At 33.5% G+C, this 20,627-nt stretch overlaps 1 long non-coding RNA gene across 1 annotated transcript in view; it reads left to right on the top strand.

Moving 5' to 3' along the window:
• Positions 1–6,461: 6,461 nt before the first annotated feature.
• LOC309609383 overlaps positions 6,462–20,627 on the top strand; it is a 742,735-nt gene continuing 728,569 nt past the window's right edge. The window contains exon 1 of the long non-coding RNA XR_014233397.1: positions 6,462–17,483. This is a non-coding gene — a long non-coding RNA (uncharacterized lncRNA). The remainder of the gene's footprint in view (positions 17,484–20,627) is intronic.

The raw sequence follows: 20,627 nt of genomic DNA, 5'->3' as shown, positions 1-20,627 counted from the left end.
ACTGTATTTAGCAGAACTAGAAATAAGAATTGGATAAGCAGGAGAACTAAATGTCATCAAAATAAGATTCATTAATTAACTAAATAATAGATTTTTAGTTCTTCCTGAAGATTGAGGAATAATTACAATCAAACTCTGTTCCATGAAATTTGCATGATTTTGAATTGAAATTCCATCCTTAGAGCAAGTAAATTCTAATTTGTTTGGAAGCTGATTTTGAAGGCTATACAACAAGTTATCAAGCACAATTCTTCATTCTTAAGTGCACAGTTTTTCTGTGGTACATTTTGTGGATTTTATATATTATCAAGGATTCATTTATGATGATAACTTAATTTGCATGGGCATTAAGATAACTTAGTTAAATTCTTGAGTCAATGAAATTCTCCAGTTATTTCATTTTGTCTTCATTCTTTGCCCAGAGTTTTATCTTTAGGCATGTGTCCTTTTCCAAATGAAGTGCTTATTTTATAAACATAGAACTAACTGTCCTTAGTGTTTTCCTTACTGTTTTAACACTAATTCTGCAAATGGCACCTGAAGGAATGCTTTGATAACTAAAATATAGAACTAAAGTCATGTTCTTCAAACATAGAATTTAAAAGCATGCAAATAATATATATTTATTCTGCTGTTACTCATTACTCAACATCTTATCAAGCAAACTAAAGGTCAAAAGAATCAAAATTTGCAATTTAAGAGATCAGAATGAATACTATTGCTTTAATTTAACAACTAAGAAATACAATAGACCAAATGTTGATTAATTTTTTAATTAAAAGATCAAAATAAAATATTAGTACCTTTATGATTATGAAGGTTATGTTTGTTTAATTGGTTTTCCCTTTATTTTGTTTCAGTTATCTTTAACAATGTAAGTGTGATTTTTTCTACTGCACTCAGAATTCAAGTTCACTATTGATTAGAGAGTTTGCTCGCTGCATTTTTTTAGATTAAAACCTGCAGTTCTCTCAGTCATTGGACCAAAGGGAATTCTGTTTACTTTTGTTTTCCAAGAGTCACCAGATTATCTACAGTGCTCACCTTTCCACTTTCTGAGGATTCCATGAAGAGAATGAAAGGAGTCATGGGAATCATTAGTGATGCCCAAATTCTAAAAGCACGCATGAACACATACAAAAATCATATGAACACAAACACTGTCACAGGTGACTAAAGAATTCCAAGGCAAATAATAGGTACATATTGCCATTGAACTGGAAAAAAAAAAGCAACAGCTTAATAAGCTAAAGTCATTTTGTTGTCGTTGTTGTTGTTGTTGCAGTGTATATTCAGAAGTCACAAGCAGTATCCTAGTGCTTCCTGAGAATTCTCCCCAAGGACTGTTGTTTAACTAGGTGATATGGTCACCTTTGTCATCCTATCCAGCCTTGTTTCACATAGCGTTTGCCTAACAGCATCCTGCGTTTGTTGAGACATTCATGCCTCCTCTATGGAGGTCATGCCTGGTATTACTGGTATAATAAGAAACAAAATAGTTTTACAAGTGCTATTGGATTCCAGAAAGGAGAGATTATTTGTATTCGGAAGAACATAAAAGGTATTACAGAAGATATAATATTTGATCTGAATGCTGAAGAATTTACTGAATTTATGGAATTTTGATGGGAGAGGTTAGAGAAAGAGCATTCCTCTTAAAGGGGAGAATATTGGCCAAGAAATGGTGTAGTGAAAGTCTGGGTCATCACCAGGAAATAGCAGATAGTCCAGTTTGTCTAGACTACATGATATATCCAAGGAAAATGTCTAGAGGTAAGACAGATATTAATTGGCCTTGGGTAATTTGTGAAAAAATTTGGATTTTATTTTGTAAATAATTGGAAGCCATGTTTTAGAAATATAAACCTACACTAAGGCATAAGTAAAAGACATATTAACATATCCTGAGGTTGGATTCTATTTTGTAGTCACTAGGAAGGTATATAAAAGATGTATTAGTCTGAAAGTTTCTTTAACAAAAGTCCATAAAATCATTCCATCACTTCTTTTTCTTACTGCTCTTATATCCTTTGTATTGTATTTCTATAAATATTTTTCCCTGAAATCAAATTATAAGACTTAATGATAGTTGTTTTCATTTATATGTATTTCTTCTTTAGCTCAAGTCCCTAACACACTCTCATATATAAGAAAAAAAATTACTTTCTCAGTAATTGGGAATAATCGCCCCCAATTTATACTAAGGTCCAAACGTGCAGTACTCTAATTAAGAGTACAACTACTAAAAAACTGCTTTAAAGTGTATGATCAATAAGCTTAATAAAGGCCCAAGGCTTGTATTTGCTGTCCTTTATTTTGCCTCTAGAGAGACTAGAATTGATTGAGGGAAAGGAGAAAGCTAGACACACTTATTGTATAAGGCAATCCAGATACATGTCTTTTTTAAAAAAAATTTTTGCTGGTGAATCTGAGAAAGGAAAATGTTAAGTCCCTTGCTTAGAATAACATGTGAGTTAGAAAAAAGAAAAAAATAATAATATTAGCTGTCTAGAAACCTACTCTGGTTTATGTTAGCTCACATCAAATTATATAGTCTCTCATCTATAGAAAGAAAGATTTCTCGAGCTAAATCAAACTTATCAATATTTTAGCATTCAATATAGCTACATGAATTATTCTCATTTGTGATAAAAGGACATCCTTAATTTTCTTTCAGTCTACTCATACACTCAGCTCAATGCCATGCCCTGCACTTTACACACATTCACAGTGTTTGAAATCTTTAAGCAACCAATCAGATATTGTGAAGAATTTAGCCTTCTCTACATTCTATCATAAGAACTACATCAGGCCCAAGAAAAATAGCAGGCCATTAAAAAAAATGAAATAGGATGCCCTGCCAAAGGAATTATATCTCCTCTGCTATTATAATTTATTTGGCCACTGGAGGACATCAAATATTTGTTAAGACTGTTTTCACTTGTCTCCCATTTCTTGGGTTAGAATAATATTACATACTCTCATAGCATCAAGTTTATTATGAGCATTGTGATGTGATAATATTTGCTAGACCACTAGGAAAAAAAGAAAACTGCTTTGACAATCCATTTGAGATTTTGGAAGAGGTTTATTTATATTCAAACTGCAATTTGTTGGCCTTATGCCAAAAATTGATGCCATGAAACAGGAGGGACTCTACTTCAAAAAATACTAGTGTTTTTACTCTAAATATTAAATACTTGGTGACAGTTATAAACAAAGATCTTTAGGGATGCTTATTTAACTCCAGATATATAAGCTTAGGAAATGCTTATGAACAGTTATCCCCTAATTTTTTCCATAGGCCAGCCTAGAGCTATCAATCTAAGCATATTTCTCCCAAATTAAAAAAGTGCATCTCTAATAAACTCATAAGTGCCAGGCTTTCTGCCAAATCAAATGTTTTGGCTGGAACAGTGATAGATTATGCTGATAAGAACCTAATAAATTACCTGGTGAGGTGATCTGTCTCACAGCCAAGTCACCCAGCTAGATTCTCTCTTTATGAAAAGGAAATGCAAGAGCAAGACAATTAAACTCCATGTTAATTTCTATGTTTGTTGAACCTGAAGTATAATTTAGTTTCTATTTCCTCTAGAGAATACTTCCATGTGAGAAAATATTTCTGTAGAGTGTTTGTAGGTTAAATATGTCAATAGGTCAGTGATAAACTCTTGAGTATATTCACCCAGGTAATAAAAACTGCTCTTTGATCATAAAATGATTAGTAATATTGAGATGCTTATGCAGCACTGTGGTGTATAAATGATGATTTCAAAATCATTATTAAACCAGTAAACTCATACTTTTATAATGAGGAGTGTTGTCACATCAAGAAAGCCATGTGTTTATTCTTAAGGAGTATATTAATATTTTGAGTTCATAAAGTCAATAAAACATCTTAATATAGAATAATTCTTTTCTTGGACTGGCTGACTTCAGATTATCAGTGCATATCATTTGCTGTTCTTATATATAACAATGAATTCATGTTGGAAATACACAATCATTACAAACAGTGCTCAGCACAATGTCATAAGAAGCTATTTTTCATTAAATCTCTGTAGTGCTGCTAACAGATATTAGGCAGTGTGTGTGTGTGTGCGCGCGCACGCACATGCCCGCATGCACGTGCTTATACACAAAGGATAAGGTAGAAATAGGAAATACATTTTTAGCCAACAGGGAAGAGGAGATATTTGAATGTACATGTTCTAAAAATGAAGTATCTTTACTTACAGAGCCTCAATTTCCTCATCTGTAGAATAAGGATTCAAAATAGTTCCTATATCATAGATGTTTTGTGAGGAATAAATGAAATAATGTATATGACATGTTTAGCACAAAACAGTATAATAGGCATACAATTAATGTCCTTTTTTCTATTATTTTTTATCTTCATGTAATTGGTTAGATTCAGTTCATATATTATGAAAAGAGATTATTTGTCTACCATATATCTTGTGATATTTTCTTAGTTTGTAGCTTTCCTTCAACTTTTATTAGAGTGTTTATTGCTATACAGATGTTTTTAGTTTGTACATAATTAATTCCGCCCAAGTTTTCCTATATGGCTTCTGGGTTTGTGTCAAAATTAGAGGTTTCTCCTGTTCAATTTTATGAAAATATATTTTTTATATTTTCCTGTAGTCTTAAAATTTAAACCTTCAATATTTAATCCATTTGAGATTTATGAATGATGTCTGATGGGTATATAATTTATTTTTCCAAATAGTGAGTCAGTTGTTCCAAGTCACTGAAAGGTTAATTCATATATCCCCATAGATCTGAATTGTCATCTTGATAATATACTAAATTTCTCTAAATAATAATAGGCTATCTTCCTGAACTTCCTATTCTGTTTTGTTGACACCTTCTTTACCTTCATAACCAAGCCATCAAAAATTCCTACCAATTCTATTTCTAAAACATAGCTGGAATTCATCTTGATCCCCACAGACATCACGCTAGTCCAAATTACTATCTTTTTTTTCAAGTTGGCTAAATAATACCTTTCTAAACAATGTCCCCCATTCCAGTCTTGCCCCTACCCATGTCTATTTTCTGCAATGCGTACTGCATGATTTCAAAACACAAAAAGTCAGATCCTTTGCTTTAATTACTTCAGTGGTGTACCATTACAATTGTAAGAGTCAAACTCTTCTTTAAGACCTACAAGGCACTAAAGTCTAACCCTAGACTTCCTTCCTCTTTGAATTTATCTGGCAATATTGCTCTCACCCACCAAACTGGCTTTTAATGGTTTTTCAGGCAGGCCAAAACCTTTTCATTTCAGCACCTGTTTTCTTCAACTATGGAGCATTCTTTCATTAGTCCTTCATTGGACTATTTCCTAGTTATAATTCTGTTTTCATTTCAGATGCCCTTCCCTAACTCATGCCTTCAAATCTAAATGAACGCATGCCCTGAATACAAATCCTATTGACAGATTTCTCTTAAATGTCAAAGACTTTTCAGTTAATTTTAAAGATATAATTGTTCCTTCTTCATAGCCGAATATTCATGTTTTATGAATATGTTGTCTTCCTACCTCTCACTTAGGATACTACTTTAATATTTTCAAAGTACCAGCTTATTTCCTGAGTTAGTTCTATTTCAGTGAGAAACGTTTGCTCTGATAACTTGTTTTCCTCTTTTTGGAAGTAAATTTTCTTCAGTTGTTATTTTCTCATAGTCAAAAGTTCAGATTTAGATTAAGAAATAATATTAAGAGGAATGGGCTTCCTCAATATTGACATAGGGCACTTTTTAATTTACCCAGAACAACTCCCCGAAGCACTGCAGTTGACCAGAGAGGGCAACAGAAGGAATCTGCCCTGGGTGAAGTGAGTGGGTAGGAGTAGGCATCATGTAAGCTTCCTTCAAGTGTACAGCTTAATCCTTGTGATGGTTAATTTTACGCATCAACTTGACTGGGCTAAAGGATGTCCAAATAGCTGGTAGAACTATTTCTGAGTGTGTCTGTGAGGGTGTTCCTGGAAGAGAATAGCATTTGATTCAGAAGACTGAGTTAAAAGAAACACCCTCACCAAAGTGGGAACATCATCCAATCCATTGAGTCTGAATGGAAAAAAAAAAAAAAGGAAAGGTGAATTCTCTCTTTCTCTTTTCTTGAGCTGGGATATTCATCTTTTCCTGACAATGGAACTCCTGGCTCTAGGGCCTTCAGACTCCAAGACTTACTTTACCAGCTCCTCTGATTCTCAGGCCTTCAGATTCATACTGAATTATACCACCAACTTTCCTGGTTTTCCAGCTCACAAATAGCAGATTGTGGGATTTTTCAGCCTCCAAAACTATGTGAGCCAATTCTTATAATACATCTCACACACAGGCATACCTTAGAGACGTTATGGGTTCAGTTCCAGACCACCGCAATAAAGTGAATATTGCAATAAAGCAAGTCACACAAATTTTTTGGTTTCCCAGCACATAAAAAAGTGATGTTTATACTATACTGTAGTCTGTTAAGTGCGCAATAGCATTATGCCTAAAAGAAGCAATGCACATACGTTTAATTAAAAAATAACACACCATTGGAAAAATGGTGCCAATGGAGTTGTTTGATTCAGGGTTGCCTCAAACCTTCAATTTGTAAAAAACACAATATAAGTGAAGCACAGTGAAATGATACACAATAAAACAAAGCATGCCTCACAGGCATAGTATTTGCTCATTTCATATCTGTGTCACATTTTGGTAATTCTTGCAACATTTCAATCTTTTTCATTATTATATTTGTTATGATGATCTGTGGTCAGTGATTTTTGATGTTACTATTGCGAAAAAAATTACAGCTCTCCGAGGGGTCAGATGATGGTTAGCCTTTTTAAGCAATAAAATAATATTTTTAAATTAAGGTATTACTTATATATGTATACATATATCCTATTGGATCTGTTTCTCTGGAGAACTCTGACTAATACGATCCTCTCTTAAATAAGGTGGAAGACAGACCTTTTGACTTAGTTTCAATTATGTTGTTTTTCTGAAAAGCTAAGCCTGAGGCCTATGCCTGGACAAACTGCTCCACTTTTAAAACTCTGTGGAGTTCTGAATGCCTTTCAATATGCCACCCAGCGTGTTCTTGAAATATTAAGAATGTCTGCATTTAGCTAGAGATATAGTTACAACTGGGGAAAAGGAGATTTGTCTGTAGAGTTAGTAAAACCACTTTTTTCTTTTATCTCTGTTATTTTTGATAGAACTAGTCATAAACAATTATAGGAAAAATAATGAATGATTTTGGTGGAGGAAAGAGAAATGAGTAAGTGCCTAGTTAACTCAAATGAATTCATAAATATAGTACATTTTTCACATTTTTTTACTTTGGCTTAATAAATAACCTTAGGTTGTATTGTAATTAGCAAACTATATACCAAGCCAGAACTTGTGTGGAAAATAAGGTGCTACTAGAGAAAGAGGTCTGTTGATTGATGAAGAGACTCCAAAGGGACTGAAAACAGAAAAAGAAACATATAAAAAGATATGGCAACACAGTACTTAAGTTAGAAACAAGTTAGAAGCTTGGAAGTCACTACTCCACACTAAACAAGTTAAAACTGAACAAAGTGAAAAATCAACAACTCTTCTTACATCCCTAAGAGAAGTGAGATCATGAGGCAAACAACTGCCCCCCAAGTTAGAGAGACCTACAGGCTAATACAGAGAATCACAGTTTATGAGAGAAGAAACCCACAAGCCTCAACCTCACCAGGAACCAGTGCTGGGGTAGGAAAACCTGAATTGTAATTGACAAAGTGCTGAATTTAACAATGACATACCACCCCTGTTAGAAAGTCCAAAATCCAATAATACTGAAACAAATGCTGGCAAGGATGTGGAGCAACAGGAACTCTCATTGCTGGTGGGAATGCAAAAGAGTACAGCCACCTTGGAGAATGGTTTGACAGTTTTGTACAAAACTAAACATACTCTTATTATACAGTTCAGCCATTGGGTTCCTTGACTTCAGTCACTGTGAGTTAGTGGAAGGGTGACTTTAGCATGGTTTTGATTGTAAGGAAAAGTTGACCTTCACGTTATCTACTAATTTTTCATGTGCACATGTTTGTGGGGAGTGGGCTTGGGTAGGTGCTTTATAAATACAATTATATATAGCAGCAATGTCAGGATTTTTTTATATTGAATAACAATATTGAATTTTACCTGAGCCCTGTGCTCTTGGAAACAGGAAAGGTTAAAAGAACCACTGTTCCTGGCGAATTAAAGTTCTTTCTTCGTTGCGAAAGAATTTGGAGACGAAGCAGAGAGGTTAAGAAAGTATAGTACGAGTTTATTTAAGCAAGGATAGGCTCTCAGAGGGAGAGAGGGCAGACAGGTGAGGAACTGCTGCCCTGTTTCTTTGGCAAGCTGGTTATGAGGGGCACACAAATGAAGGGGAGGAATATTCACTGGGGAAAGAGGAGTTTGGGGGTTGTATTCCCTGATTTTCATCTCAGCTCCGTCTTCCCAAGAGGAGGAGGTATTTGTCCTTATTTAGTTTAGGTCAGAAATGTCATGGCGTCGGTGCATGATGGGTACTTCTTATCGGTAAGGCTAATTGTATTGTAATGAGAGCATAGTGAGAAACAGGTTACATTCGGATGCAGGAGATTCCCGCCTTTCCCCCACCTTTCTTTGTCTGCTGCGGACACTTATCACCCAGAATGTGTGGTTTCCTGTCAGTCTGGAGGTTCCTGCTTTCCTTTGTCTGCCTATGGACCCCCGCTGTTTACAAGCTGCGTGATTTCCTGCCACCTGGCTCCTGCCCCCATTTCTCTGCTCTTACCTAGCTACCTGCCTGCTTTAACACCACCACCACCCTCCCCACCCTTTGTGTTCTGGAAAATAGCTTCCTGCAAAGAACTACACTTCCCAAAAGGACTTAGACTAGATGCCACCCTTGTTTATCTATGGTAGGACCAGATACAGACTCTCAATGTTCCCTTTCTTTGCCTCATAAATGATTTTCTGAACTGCTTGTCCCCCACTGATCAGTTACAACAAAATGCTTTCAAACCAAATTTTGGTTAAGCTTCTCTCCTTCCTTCAGGACCCTGAACTTTGGCTCACTCTCAGCCTGAGCCAGCATACAGCCCCTCCTGAAAACAGGCTGTCCTCAAGGTAAAATATTCTCTGATCTATTATCAATCCTGCCACCGTTTCTTTCCTCCCACTTCCTCACACCTGTTTGTTTCCCCCCTAGCATTATTTCCTCTCTATAAAAAACCAAACAACAACAATAAAAAAATTTTTTTCTAACTCTTGAGCTGCTTGCAGACCTTGTGGTCAGAGCATTCTCCTTGCTGCGATTGTCCCTTTCTCCCCTTGCAATAATCCTTTTGAATAAAAGTCTCTCCTTACTAAATTTAGACTTGTTTGCTATTTACATGAGGATAAATACTAAAATATTTATTGTAAATATCACTCTGTCATAATACCTGGAGGTATTAGTTTTTGATGTGCATTCTGAAATCTGAAATTATAAATATTACTGTCAAGTAAGTTGGTACCTCACTCAAAATATTCCTTCGGTTTTGCAAAATGTGCAAAATAAATAAATACCTATGAACTTTTGCTTAATAATACTTACCCACGTACAGTAACCAATTGCCTGGGAAGTTTTTTGTTTGTTAGTTTGTTTTTCTTTCAAATTTACAAATCACTAAAAGCATTTGGCATATACTGGGCATGATTTGATTTTATGGAATTTTGCTACTGATAATCTGTGTGATTTGAGATTTTAGGGCCAGAATCCCTAGGTACAGGTTTATTAATCAAACAACTAGTCCTTAAGGAAAAAGAAATTGAAAAATATATCTCATCAAAGTATCATATCAATTAGCTATGGCTTTGGCTTTTTCCCATTTCTCACATATACTCAAATAATAATTTATTGTTTTATACATTTTTAAAAATAGCATTACTTTTTAAAAGCCATAAGTTGGAAGAATTTTAATAAACTGAGGAAAAGTTCACAGTATTTAAGTGGAAAAAATGCTTACAGTAAGTTGTAAATAGGAAGGTCCAGATTGATTCCAGTTGTGTGCATATTTGTGGATATAGATATAGATCTACATGAAAGAGAATATTAGCAATGGTGGTTATCTCTATAAAGTAGAACTTTAGATATTGATCACGTAGTCTTTGTACTTTTCCATATGTCCCTAATTTTCTTCAATTAATATATTTTTAATCTATAAAAGTCTAAAAGGAATGCTATTCTTATTAATTTTAAAACTAATCTCTAAAATTTTATTTTTATAACAATGATTTTTTTCAAACATTTTTAGTTTGTATCATGTAAATTTGATGCAATTTTACAACTATGGAGTGTTTCAAAATGTCAATATTATTTTCTTGTATAGGGCGTGGTAAAATTTTAATTTTGGATAACTGAGAGGCTTAAATGAGGTGAGAAATATTAAGACAGTCTGGTAGGATATTCTACATATATATGTATACATAATTATTTAATATATGTATAATTGATTCATAGTATATATATATATATCTGGTATATACATAAACGTTAAGACAAAATGATTTCTGTGGAGATATAACAATTATAAAAGCATAGATTCTATCTAAAAAAGAGGAACAATTTACTTTTCTGGCAGAAACTGTTCTACATTTCTACTGGCATGTATGGATGAGCCATCATGTTTTCTTTGTGGCCCATGTGTACCAGATAAGCTTCCTGTAAGAAAAATCGAAAATACATGGAAATGCATAAGGTTAGAATTTGATGCAAAATCTCTTAAATAAATGTTATGACTGGGGCAAGACCACCCCTACTCTATTAGATAATACCTGTGGATGAAGGGAAAGGAAACTTAGCTGAGCTTAGAACAGAGACCTATGCTCTATGAATGATTAAAAGACCACGGAGAAGAATATTTTCTAGTGCATGTTGTGGGGTGACACTCAAATAACCCCTGACCAGGAAATGAGATGAGTTTCTTGACATAGGAAGCTGAAAACAAGAGAGCAGTAGTCACGTAAGTGGAAGGGTGCTTCAGTCACTTCTGTGAAGCAGCTCAGCAGTGACATGAGGATTGCAGTGGAAGACTGGCAGTGACAGGAGGAGCCATGCCTCTGTGACAACGAAAGGAGAGCTATGTGCCAATAGCAATGTCAAGCATGAACCATGAGGCGGAACTTGTAACAGCTGGTGAAGGCCTAGAGGCAAATAAATGTATGTAGATGAGCACCAAGGACTGCAGCTAATTTTAATTGCTGTCAAGGCAACACTGTGGATTTTTTTTTTAGTTTCTTACAGAGACAAAAATAAATAATAAATTTAAGATTTGAAATCTTATCAATTCCAAATGGCATAGGTCCAAAATAAAAGAGTGTTATTGATATTACTACCAAAATGAATATTTCCTGCATTCATTAGGAAATTAGAATCAAAGGTTACTAAAGGGAGAGGGAATGGGATGTGGAGATGGGAAGGTGGTCAGGGGAAATGTTCTGAGATTCAAACTAGACCATTATTAAATTCGGTTAATCCAGTACCTTGTGTTGCAGTATGTCTCAATGAAGATTTTAGCATGTCTAATTTTAATTTTCTTCAGCAATGCAAGATATCACAGAAGGAAGGAGAGGTCAATTTCCCCTTTTCCTTCCAAGAAGAAAAGTTGAGCTTCGAATGAGAAAGGAATAGGGTTCCTTTGCACCAAGTAGAAAGATAAGGGAGTTTTGTTCTTCCAAGACTATGATCAAAAAAGCAAATAGTTGTATTGTGCCAGATAGGACTGTCTCATACTAGCCAAGGATTCTGAGCCATGAGAAATAGAGAGAGGAACTCAGACCTTGGGAAGGGAGAAGAAAACTTTGAGGTTTTCCTCTAGTGCAGAGACCAGGACTCAGCAAATCATAAACTGATTAATTTTGGATGCTGATATAAAAAGCATCACGGACTTAGAATGTCATTAAGGGCAAGGACAGATGGAGAGTTTGTAAGTCGAGAAGCTTATACAAAATGCCACAAGGAAACTCTTCAAGAAAAAACCGAAAATTATGAACACAGTACTAAAATACATGTTTATTTAAATAAGGAAAAGAATCCCAACAAATTATAAATTTTTAAAGAACTGACAAATAGCATGATACAAATTCAAAATAAGAAAATAAGATTTTATTAACTACCCTGTTATATCTCTGTAATACATTTTTGGTCTTTATTTTTGGCTATATACTCTAGTGTGTATGTGTATATATATATATATATATATATGTATATATATATATATACATACATATATATACATACATATATATACACATACACATATATATATATATATTCTCCTTATATAAAAACTATTTTAAAATATGGTTTCTGTATAGAGAAAGAAATTAGTCTTTCTACAAGATTGTCAATCAAAATTTAATTTTTGTCATTGGTAGCTTAATAAATTCTTCAAAACTTGTTATTAATAATAGTATCTATATTTTTAGGATTATTGTCAAATCTGGGAAACCTTTACCAAGATGTAAGATATTCATGTATTTCAAGTTCATTTTGGCAGTGAATAATTCTAAGTAGTCTTTAAATTGGTAACATTCATTAACCTGTTTATCATAGATGTCTGTGTTATAGAAGCATTTTTTAAATTATACAAATCTCTATGTCAGTATTTCATGTCAAATCAATAAGAGTTTATATTTTTAATGTGTTCATGTGATTCACTCCTTAATATTAATTGGCTTATCAAACAAACTGACTTTACATTTTATTTCATTGAAATATATTCATTTCACTGAAGCAAATTCCTCTTAATTATTATTTACCATGTGACCTAAAATGCTTTTGTTACAAATAACTTCTTGATATCCGTATTAACTTCCTAAGGCTACTATAATAAATTGCCACAAACTTGATGGCTTAAGACAACATAAATTTAGTGTCTCACAGTTCTAGAGGCAAGAAGTCTAAAATCAAGTTTTCAGCAAGGCCAGAGTCCCTACAGAAACATTAGAGGAGAATCCATTTTGTGCCTCTTCTAGCTTCTGGTGTTGACAGCTTCCTCAGCTTGTAGCCACGTCACTCCAGTCTACCTCTGTCCTCACATCACCTACTCCTCTATGTCTGTCTTCTCATCTGGTATTTGACTTGTAAGAACACTCGTCATTGGATTTAGGGACGACATGGATCATACAAGATAATCTTGTCTCAAAATACTTAATTACATTTGCAAAGACCCTTTTTCCAAATAAGGTAACATTCACAAGTTTCAGGGATTAGGGTGTAGACATATCTTTTTGGGGTCACCACACATTCAAACTTTTCTTATCTGAAGACCAGTAATTTTCATAAATAAACACTTTTCCACTATCTCAATCTCATCAGTCTATTTCCAGAGCATCATAATCGTTGATTTGATAGTTTTATTCAACTTTACAGTTGCTTTTTGGAGAAAGAATTTTTAGCCTCTTCACTCCATCATGCCAGAGCAAATCTCCAAACTTTGTTTTTCAATTTTCTCCCTATTTTACATTGTTTCTAAAATCTTCTTGATGCTTAAGATAATAAAGAGAGTTGTTATTCTGATTAGTTTTTCAAGCACATGTATTTAGTAGTCCAAAAATTAGGAGCAATTAGATTTTTGTTGTGTTCAAGTGGATAGTTTAAGTTTAAAATCTAGGCAAATGATACATCATATTTTATAAGATGTTTCTTAATCATTTCAAAATCAATTTGTTGCATTATGTATTCCGTACAGGTGCTGAGTCTTTATAAAACCCAAAGCACATTCATTTTAATCAGGTTTTACGTTGTCTACTAGAGATTTATTTATTTATTTACTTATTTATTTATAGTTACAGCTTTGTCTCAATGTTATATGTCATTAAAATGTGATCTTATTTTGCTGGTTGAATTTAAAGAATACATCATTTCTGTGATGGTCAAGGTGAAAAATAAAGAATGTTAAATGCCAATGCCATTCTCACATATACTAGCTATAAACTATGAAATACCAGTGTGAAGATCAAGAAATAACAGGTATTTCACTCAGGGTCAGTAAGGTATCTCCAGGAAAATATGCCAGCAAAGATTAGGTGTCAGTGAGGGTTAGGTTGCCTTGGTGGGAATCTTAGAATGGTTTCCTAATGGAAGTAAAAAAAAAAAAATTCTAAGGGAGATGGACTCTTCTGAGATTTCATATGTTCATGAAAACATTATGTTTAATGTAATTAGCATGTGGAAGGAGAGAAAATTTATACCAGACATTGCAGAACAAACTTTAAAAAAAAATCAAACAAGTAAAAATGACTTTTCAGGAACATTATTCCAGAGAATAATGTTCCTGAACACCATTCTATAATCATGGACAAAGGACTGTGGTAAAATCAGAGCATAGCATGGTGGAGAGTGTGTGTGAATGAGGATGAGAAAGTCTTTGTCTAACTACAGGATAGAAGAGTTAATCCTACGCACCATCAAAAGGAGAATTCTGTGTCTACGCAAACACTATGCTTTTAAACAGGAAAAATGTTTTTCAAAATTAAACAAACCAAAAAAAAAAAACAAACTGTGCTGTGAAAGAGGAATCCCATGGAAAAATATAAAAATAAGTACCAAGGGAGAGGAAAGAGAGACACTATGTAGACAAGGGAAAACTTTTCTAAGTTTTCACAGTGGAGGAGGGTAAAAATGGGTACAGCTATTATGCTGGGCATAAAAGTTGGGTACCTTCAATGTTTGCTCAAATTGTGTTAATGGCATGCATAAGTTTTTCTACTTCATTCCACGCTTACAAGATTCTTTCTTATACATGAAATACACTTTTCCTAAGTTCTATCCATTTTTATGCATGAATTCAAATGTCATCTCTGTAAAATTTTAATATGCTAACCTAAAAGAATTTAACCCATCTTCTATTCTCTCTCCCTTTCAGTCTTATCTCCCATTATTCTGCTCTATAAACTTTGCGATCCTGCCTAATTCATTACTTGCTATTCCTCACTTTCTCTGTTGTCTTCCCTTTCCATAAGCTATGCCCACTGTATGGAGTTGTCTTTCTCTGCCTCTCCTTGATTCTCTAGCCTTTCAAATCCTTTCAGTATATTTTAAGACCTATATGAATTAGTAAATTCTGTTTGTGAAAAACTCATTGGGGGTTTAAATAGTGAGGAAAATGGGGCTGAGATCTTTTACTGAAAACAAAATGAGAAATTTCAGGAAAGTTTAAATATTCTAATTGGGAAAGATACAGTAAACAAACAAATGGATAAATAAATATAATAAAGTATACTCTAATTTTGGTTAGTAAAGAGTGATATGAAGAAATAAAAGAGGGTAATGGGTAATAATATAGGAGAGTAATATGACTGAAAGAAACTCAGACACAGGACAGACCAAGAGACAGGGTGGTCAGCTCATCTTGGTTAAAGAGATAATATTTGAATTAAGGCATGAATTTTGAAAAGGAGCCAGCTGAGCTGAAACTGGTAGTAGAGGTGGGAACAGAACACATTCCAGACAGAGGTTACAGCAGTTACAAAGACACTGACATGGGAACTAACTTGACCTAACTCAGTATCAGAAAGAAGATATATACTATTGGAACATAATATGGGAAAAAGTAGCAGAAAATGAATTCAGACAGACAGGTAGATATCACATCTTCTAAAATGTGTTCAGTATGGTCACAAAGTAGGGGTAGATGCCATATGAGTTAAGTCATTCTCCAACATCATCAAAATAAAACTTCAATGAGTTATTTGTTGATATAGTGTCTTCTATCTCTTGAACCCTTCTATCATTTTGCAATTTAATTATGGATTTTACTGGTCTCTACACCATGTTATTCATGCAGGGTTTTAAGTTATTTAGCAGATAGTCTCCCTGAACCTGAGGACCGTATCACTTATTCATGTATCCTTGAAACACTTAATTTGGCATCTTTATCATGCATTAGTAATTGTTTTTTGCCATGTTTAGTATCTTGGGGATATATTGCTACTTATAAAATTAATCTGAAAAGAATTTTTGTTGGATTAACTGGCATGATTTACTATATTCTAGCAAGTTGTTATTCAGTGAAGAGTTTTTTTGATGTTATCCGTGATTCTTTGTTTACTTTAAAGTATAGTTGAGGTTCTTATAAATGACACTGGTAAAATAGTATCTAAGGACACATTAGATTTACTGGAGTATGGGACTTTATCTCATCAAACTTCATTAGCATACTTACTTTAGACATTAAAGCAATTTTAACAGTTAATAAATTCAAATGGAAATCTTCTGCGTGTTGCAACTTCTATAAAATTAATTAAAGGAAACTCAGGGTAGTAAATACCACAGATGCAATATATCAGATCTGAAGAAGTACAGGGAGACTAGATTATTGAATGCCAAGAACTTGCTTACATTTCAGGGATGAGGTAAATCAATGATGTGGGAAATAAAACTTTACAGCCCTTGTTGTCTTTAGTGTTCATATTCTTTGTCCCAATCTTTAAGAAGTAATGATAAGAATACTGCTATATTCTTGAAAGAACACCAAATTTGTATTTGAAAGGTTCTACTGCAAGGTAAGTCAAGTCGATAGAGCTGTATATGAGAGACATTAAGTTAAATGCATTTAATAAACATGGAAAAATTTAAGAGAAGAGTAATAGTATTTTCTTCCAGTCTTGTAAACATGATTGACACATACAGAAGTCTTTAAGTGTGGATTTCAACTATGTGGGCTTCAGTGTGTAGTATTTTATTTCCTGATGGTTCATAAAACTTTGTTCTTTGGGTCATTGTGAATAATGTGAAATAAGTCACCTTTAATAAAATAAGTTCATTAAGTGACTTTTCTCCTTCCTTGTGTTAAACAGAAAATGGTTTCTGCACAATAGCATGTAGTTTCTCAAAAGAATACAAAAGGAAAGCAAGCCCTATCTTTAGTTTTGTTGGTGTCCTCTCTGTCAAAGAGTATCTTAATGTTAGACCACCATTGGTCACCGAGGAAATTAACAGCTTTTGTAAGGATTTTAAAAACATAACAAAGGAATTGTGAATGGCAAGTGTACATTTCTATATGTTTCTTTTGCAGTGAATGAAGTAAATAACATTCCTCTCTAAATTATAAAAATCTGCCAGTGTCAAGTGTTCTAAGGAAACATGTCTTTATTTCTAAATATTTACTTTTTGAAAAGTCCCATGTAGTCAAGCTGTTTCTTCCTATTTACCAGTTTACTTATTCTTTGTTAACCTGAACATATAAGCATAATTTTACAATTATAGGATTGGAAAAACTTTGTGTTCGAGTGTCTGTTGTCTTTTTGTGTGGGTTTCTTACCCTTTTGAGAATCTGATGAAAGCTGTGTACCCTCTCCTCAGAATAATGCACTAAGACTTCCACCCACAAACTTCCGTATACAGTTTCAAAGGGTTTAGGACCTTTGATTTTGTTCATTCCATTGTCTGATATACAAAAAAAAAAAAAAAAAAAACAGTTTTCTACCATGTTCCTAAAGCTCTTAAGAAAAGATATTTCATAACATCACTCGGTAATGCATTCCAAATGCTTCAAAAACTTCCTTAATCAGTACCATATCTCAGAAGGGATCAGATCTCATAAGTCACTGTAGACAAAAACCAATTGCCCTCCTTTTCACTGTTCTTGGGTTAAATTGAACTGGTAAAATGATAGAAAAGTAACTAAAAGTAAAAATCCCCAAATCCAGATTTTCTTTGTGCCACATTGTCGAATGAAACTTTCCCTCTGAACTATTGAAAAACTGATAAATATAGAAATTACATGGTGACCTGTTTTATAATACAGACATATGTATTAAAAATTTCCTCTAGTACAGTCAGGGAAGTCTGGAGGCATTTCCCAAGACTACAGATCATAAAGAACTAAGGGTTGAAAGCAATGACTTTCTCAACAGATTTGAACATCTGCTCACTGTCAATAATCTCAACATCTCATCTATTCTACATCCCCGCTATTTTTCCTTGGTTCTACCTGAAATATAAGTGGAAAGCAGCCTTGACACCACGCAATCTATATTTTGTCTTTACACTTAAAAGATTTCAGCAGCATAAATTCAAAAAAATTATTTGTTTACGTATAAGCTTATTAGATTTTTGCCCTCCATAAATTACAATAGTTTCTTTAGCCTTCTCCAATCTCTATTTTTTTTTTAATTGTTGGTTTCAAAAGTCACAGATTATCCTACAGATTTCCAACCTTGACAAAAGAGGACAAAAAGAAAAGATTTAACTATCTTACTATTACAGGCAGACATATAAGTGAGGGTAAACCTGATAGTGTAAAAAAGTGAAAATGTATGTCATTATCATGCGCTATTGAATAATATGTAGCATCGTTACCTTTATGTAAGACAAAATGAAATATTCTAGGACACGTCATTATTTCACTCATTTCTACCATTTCACCCACATTCTGTGTGATTCTATTTAAATCATATTTTGTTTTTAGAATTTGCAAGCATTCTTTTTTTAAATTTATTTTTTAATTGAGGTATAGTTGATTTACAGTGTTGTGTTAGTTTTTGGTGTACAGCAAAGTGATTCAGTTTTATATATTTTTTTATATTCTTTTCCGTTGTGGTTTATTACAGGATATTGAATATAGTTCCCTATGCTACACAATAGGACCTTGTTGTTTATCCACTCTATATGTAACAGTTTGCATCTGCTAATCCCAAACTCCTAATTTATCCCTCCCCTCCCTTTCCCCTTTGGTAACCATAAGTTTCTTTTCTGTCTGTGAGTCTGTTCCTGTTTAGTAAATAAGTTCACTTGTGTCATTTTTTATATTCCACATATAAGTGATATCATATGATACTTGTCTTTCTCTGTCTTACTTCCTTCACTTAGTATGATAATCTATAGGTCCATCCATGTTGCTGCAAATGGCATTATTTCATTCTTTTTTTTATGGCTGAGTAATATTCCTTGTATATATGTACAACATCTTCTTTATCTATTTGTCTGTTGATGGATATTTAGGTTGCTTCCATGTCTTGGCTATTGTAAATAATGCTGCTATGAACATTGGGGTGCATGTATCTTTTTGAATTATGGTTTTCTCCAGATATATGCCCAGGAGTGGGATTGCTGGATCATATGTAAACTCTATTTTTAGTTGTTTGCGGAACCTCTATACTGCTTTCCATAGTGGCTGAACCAATTTACATTCCCACCAACAGTATTGGAGGGTCCCCTTTTCTCCACACCCTCTCCAGCATTTGTTATTTGTAGACTTTTTCATGATGGTCATTCTGACCAGTGTGAAGTAATACCTCACTGTAGTTTTGATTTGCATTTCTCTAATAATTAGCGATGTTGAGCATCTTTTCATGTGCCTGTTGGCCATCTGTATGTCTTCTTTGGAGAAATGTCTATTTAGGTCTTCTGCCCATTTTTTGATTGGGTTGTTTTATTGTTGTTTTTGTTGAGTCGTACAAGCTGTTTGTATATTTTGGAAATTAAGCCCTGTCAGTTGCATTGTTTGCAAATATTTTCTCCTGGTCCATAGGTTGTCTTTTTGTTTTGATTATGGTTTCCTTTGCTGTGCAAAAGCTTATAAGTTTGATTAGGTCTCATTTGTTTATTTTTGCTTTTATTTCTATTCCCTTAGGAGACTGACTAAATCATATTTTTAAATACAAAATTTAAAATACTTGTGTAATTTTAATAAAAGTTTAATTCTCATGCCAAACAACTTTCTAGGAATGACTAGAATGATGATGCATAGACCATGGGACAAACAGGGGCTGGTAATTCACTGAGATAAGAAATGTGCTTCTCAAAAACCCACTAAAATGATGAACAAAATAATAAAATAACATTTAAATCCACAAGGAGAAGGATAGAGTGCAAACTATAGCCTATGAGAGGTACAAATATTTTTTTCCCTTTTTTGAAGACTGATAACTGATTGAAAGATTTCTAGTTTCTGGAACATCAAAATCTACCAAAAAATTATGTAAATGCCTTAAAAATAAAAATGGCTAAATATAAAGCTTTGTTCGAAAGAAAGCACAGGGAGTCCCCTGGAGTGCAGAGGAATCTGAAAATCAGAAGAGTAAGTACAAGATCCAAAACTGAGAATGCCATGTGGAGATGTCAAAGGAAAATTAGACATTTGGAAAATTTGTATCTACCACTATGACCTTGACATATTCTCAATACTTAAAGACTATTCTGATGATATCAATAATTATATTAATACAATTTTTTGAAAGTATGTAATGAAATGTGGCAATGCTTGGAAGATATACATGATTCAATAAACCAATATTTTCCAAAATCATACATGGGTAAAGAATTCACTCAAAGTGTAAGATAGACTGATGAATTTAAATATAACAGTAGGAACTTGTCCTTCATATGGTTTCAGTTTCCATATTGCAATTCAGAAACCATTCAGAAACTATATATAGTGAGTTAAGGTTTAGTATTAAAGAAGAATATCTATAATCATCTGAAAACTGTATATCTGTGGGAAGCTGAATTTATTTTATATACTCCAAGCAAAATAGTATTTTCCAACACAATAAATACCAAAACAGATATGGCAATATATTAAACAAGACATTCAAGAGATTTGGTGAAAATAAAAAGC

This window comes from Balaenoptera borealis (genome assembly GCF_965194805.1).
Source record: "Balaenoptera borealis genome assembly, chromosome: 13".
Lineage (NCBI taxonomy): Eukaryota > Metazoa > Chordata > Mammalia > Artiodactyla > Balaenopteridae > Balaenoptera > Balaenoptera borealis.
The sequence above is the reverse complement of the archived record's forward strand: the minus strand, read 5'-3'. Positions and strand labels throughout refer to the sequence as shown.